At 46.0% G+C, this 4,785-nt stretch overlaps 1 pseudogene; it reads left to right on the top strand.

Annotated features, from left to right (window-relative positions):
- The first annotated feature begins 263 nt into the window (after window positions 1–263).
- LOC147692400 (uncharacterized) lies at window positions 264–2,650 on the top strand (annotated as a pseudogene).
- The last annotated feature ends 2,135 nt before the right edge of the window (window positions 2,651–4,785 follow it).

Raw genomic sequence — 4,785 nt, 5'->3', positions numbered from 1 at the left:
CAGAAATAGACCCGAACATGGCCACTTTTATGAAAAAGTTCACAAAGGATCCCAAAAAGGGACTCGACCAGGCTCGGAGGGGCTGTCAGGACAAACTCATTGATGTTACTGGACCCCTGACAAAGATACTGGATACCGCGGTCACCACCAAAGATTCCAACACTCCCTTTGACCCCACAGAGGTTCTGGAGTGAGCGCAACAATCTATGTGTTTCCTCAGGAGAAGGTCTTTCCTTATGCGCATTGACCCACAGCTAGCGGAAATGGCAAATATGGAACCAGGCACGCTTGCCAAAGGCATGCTTTTCGGGGAGAAATTAATGAAGGAGATGGGGAAATATGTGAACACATTCTTCGCCCTTGACAAGACTCAGGCGAACATTAAAAAATTATTCCACACTGGGCTTTTTAACAGGGCCGGACGCTTCACAGGTCGAGCGACCGGCCAAGGATTTAATCAGACCTCTCAAGGCTTGAAGCAGCGTTGCAAAGGTGGTCCCCAAGCTCAAAATTCTACCCTAGCCACAATTGCGGTGACAGAGGGAGACAACACAGAGGTTACAGAGGACAGAACAATTCCTCCGGAGGCACCTCTTATTCAGGTAAGCTAAATGCAAACTGGAGACACCAAAGTGGGAGGTTGGATTGCTTTGTTCCACCATATGTGGGTGACTATCACACAAGACCCTTGGATCCTTCAGACAGTAAAAGAGTTTCAGATAGAGTTCTACGCCTCACTCCATCAGGTTCATATTCCTCCACCCCTACATTTTTCCCATGCAGGGATGTCTTTCATAGACAACAAGGTTGAGTCACTGTTGGAAAAAGGGGCAATCATGCAAACAGTTCCTCATCCGCTGGGTTTTGTAAGTACAATATTTCCAGTGCCCCAAAAAGACAAAGGTTTTAGACTGGTGCTCAATCTGAGGGAATTCAATTCCTGGGTAGTGTCTCGCCATTTCAAAATGGAAGGCATGCATTTATTAAGAAACATCCTGTTGGAAAAGTATTGGATGGTGTATCTGGATTTGAAGGATGCGTACCTGGCAGTGCCCATTTTTCCTCCTCACCGAAGGTTTCTGCAGTTCAAGCGGAGAGACCAGCCATTCAAGTTTTCAGCCATGCCATTTGCTCTCTCATCCGCCCTTTGGTGTTTCACCAAGTTACTAAAACCTGTGGTTCAGTATCTGAGGGAACGAGGGGTGAGACTTATAATTTACTTGGACGATATTCTGATTATAGCACAGAATATGGACACGGTTCTTCTTCATATGAACTGGACGGTCTAACTCTTACAAGAGTTGGGATTTGTCATCAACGCACAGAAGTCCATTCTGATTCCAATGCAATCAATGGAATTCCTGGGGTTTCAGGTAGACTCGATTACTGCTCAGCTATTATTACCATTGAGAAAAGAGTGGCTATCAAGAAGGAGTTGAGGAGAGCACTTGACTCTCCGACTATATCCGTAATGACGCTGGCCTGATTGGTGGGGCTTCTTGCTGCATCAATTCAGGTGATATTCCCAGGGCCCTTACATTACAGGGCGCTTCAACGTTTGAAGATTCTGCATTTATGCAAAGGTCTGAGTTATGCAGAGCAGATCTCGATCTCCAGAGAGGTCCTGATCGAGATGACTTGGTGGTTGGAACACATGGATGCAAGGAATGGCAAGGCCATTTTCACAGCCAGTCCGGAAGGTGCCATAGAATCAGATGCCAGCAGATGGGGCTGGGGAGCCTGAGGCGGCTCGGCCGGGGAATGGGTGGTCAGTGGTCCGAGGCAGAACTGAAACTCCATATCAACTGTCTGGAGCTTCTTGCAGGCTTGTTTGCGATTTGGACACTCTCACAGCAACGGGTGAGTTGCTGCATTCTACTGCGAATGGACAATGTGTCGGCAATACGATACATCAATCATCTGGGGGGCACAAGGTCTCGTCTTCTGGTAGAGATAGCCAAAGACTTTTGGCATTATTGCCTGGACCATCATATAGCTGTAACAGCGGAATACATCCTGGGCTCTTCCAGTGTGGTAGCGGATTGGAACTCCCAGTTTCTGCGGGATGCCAGTGAGACTGCATCCCAGAATATTCAGGCAACTGAACAACAAGTGGGGTCCATGTTCAAGGGACCTTTTTGCGTCCAGACTCAATGCACAACTACCTCAGTTTTACAGCTGGCAACCAGATCCTCTGGCGATCAGTTCAGATGAATTCCTTTAGTCATGGACGATGGGCATTCTATATGCCTTCCCACCTTTTGCCATAACTCCGAGGGTATTGGCACAGGTCCGTCAACAGAAGACCGAGGTGATACTAATCTCACCATGTTGGAAAGTGCAAACATGGTTTCCGGGGGCACTAACCTTATCATGTGCACTTCTAGTGCAGCTATAGTCATTTCCAGAAATTCTGGAGGACCCTCTGGGTTTACCTCATCTGTTGGTAATGCAAGGCCAACTGTCACTCATGGCGATGAGACTTTCAGGTGACGATGGCAAGTGCCTGGAGTTTCACAAGAGGCTCTGTTCTTCCTGTCACAATGTTGGGCACCCGCTACGCACAAACAATATGAATCAGCTTGGCGTAGATGGGTTAGTTGGTGTTCTGAATGGCAAGAAGATCCCTTGGGATCCGGGATCCATCTGATAGTTAATTTTCTTTCAGAACTGGTGGATTCAGGCATGGCGTATTGGACAATTAACAATTTTCATTCAGCAATTTCAGCAGGAAATCCACACGTGGATGGTAAACCGGTGGGGGAACACCCCCTGGTGTGTAAAGTGGTGAGGGGCATTCTTTGGTTAACCCTCTGAACCCCAAGTATTCTGCTTTGTGGGACGTTAATGTAGTGTTACGTTTCCTTAAGACTTGGCCAGCTCATGGTGGATTATTGCTTAAGCAATTGTCGGCAAAACTTACTGTTTTATTATCTTTGGTATCCTGCACACGGGTCTCGATGTGCGAGCTTTGGATATAGCAGGTAGAGTATTTACTCCTTTGGGAGTCTCTTTCAAAATTTCTAGGAGGACAAAGACACATTTCAGATGTATTTCATAGCAAGTTATGTGTGGTACAATGTTTAAAATGTTATAAGGATTTTACTAGAGAGTTCAGAAATTATGTTGCCGGGCAATTGTTGATTTCATTACAGAGACCTTTCCGCCCAGTCACTGCAGCGACTTTAGTCAGGTGGGTTACTTGGTTATAAAGGCAGGCAGGTGTTGATACTACAATGTTCGGAGTACATTCTGTTAGAGGAACGATGGCTTCCAAGGCCTTTTATACTGGCTCCAGTTTACAAGATATTATGACTGCGGCAGACTGGTCCTCTGATTCAACGTTTAAGACATTTTATCATAAAACTAATGTTGATGTGGCCTCGAAGGTGGTGGAACAACTTTAAACTAGCATAATCTGAGCCTCCGTGGACTGACATAGAATAAAAAAAAATTCTAGCTGACGTGTCAAGAATTTTCAATTCTATTAAGGACACGGAGGTGAGGATCTTCCCACCCAAATAATATGATGATGGTGTACTATGTGATAGATTGGTCATTGCAAGATTGATGAAGCTTCATTTACTGTCAATTTATGATGATTTGGTTTTTCTTCCCAACCATTTTGATATTGGAAATATAAAGGTGATGACTATTGAATAATATGATTATTATGAAAGATTTATGGATTGTGAATGGCGCATTATGACTACTACTCTCTTTGCAGGAGATCAAGGCAAGCAAACCTGAACGATCTGGATGGAATTCATTGGGAATCTCGTGAAGAATCTACGGTTAAGGTTTGTGTAGGAGAGTAGGGTCTGCTATCCTATGGTCACCCCAAATTTTTGCTTTTTGCTTCACTGGTTTTCGACTTACTGAGGCTGGGGGCCTGCTAATCAGACCCCCAGCCTGCTGTTCTCTCGATAAATTCACATACATGTACTATAGGTACATAACCCAATTGGAAATTGACTCCTTGTCAGCCCCTGTACCATGCACTGTAGGTGCTCAGGGCATAGGTGCCACCAAGGCCTACCAGGGGCTGAAGCATAGCTTTTGCCACCCCTGGCTGGTTCTTAAATTGACACAACTGGCTGATCACTCAGCTGGGGCAAGTGGGTCTAATCACCCCTTGCTTAGATATAGTATACCTATATCTAAACCTATATCTGGATACATATAAACCTGTGAGCCACTCCTATGGAAGGCCTCTTCAATCCTGGAGGCAGAGTGCGTGGTTTAATGTGAGATGGTGCCTTGGCATGAGCTGAGCCTGTCTGCAGCTGTCGGGAACAACTCCCTAAGCTGATCCGGGATAATGCCATACCATATACTATTAAGTGCATTATAATCCTTGTGGTTATATAGCAACTTTGGTTTGGCTTTATCAAAACATGTCGTGTAAGGTGTCATACGATTTGGAATACTATCCCCTCGACAGTTCTGTCGATGGGGATAGCATTCCACCCCTCTAGAGGGAGAAGACATGTTACTTTACTGAAACGCGGTTGATTTTTAAAAGAGCCTCAGATCCACAAAATGGATGCTTCTGCCACAGACACAAGTCTGACCTCCTGCTGCCGACCGAAACTCAGCACAGGAGGCCTGGACAAAGGCTTTCCTGTCACAGGGAGGTGTCACACCACCCCAGACAGGAGATAGTGGATTGTAGCAGGGAGGTTTGAAAGAAACCAGACACTGCCTGGGGCGCACAAGGCTGCCCCTTACATATTCCGGCCAAACCGGTTCTGGGGCACACCAGCCCCAGCCCCTGGATCAAAG

Source organism: Lissotriton vulgaris, chromosome 9 (genome assembly GCF_964263255.1).
Source record: "Lissotriton vulgaris chromosome 9, aLisVul1.2, whole genome shotgun sequence".
Taxonomy (NCBI): domain Eukaryota; kingdom Metazoa; phylum Chordata; class Amphibia; order Caudata; family Salamandridae; genus Lissotriton; species Lissotriton vulgaris.
This window is presented reverse-complemented; position numbering and strand designations above follow the sequence as displayed.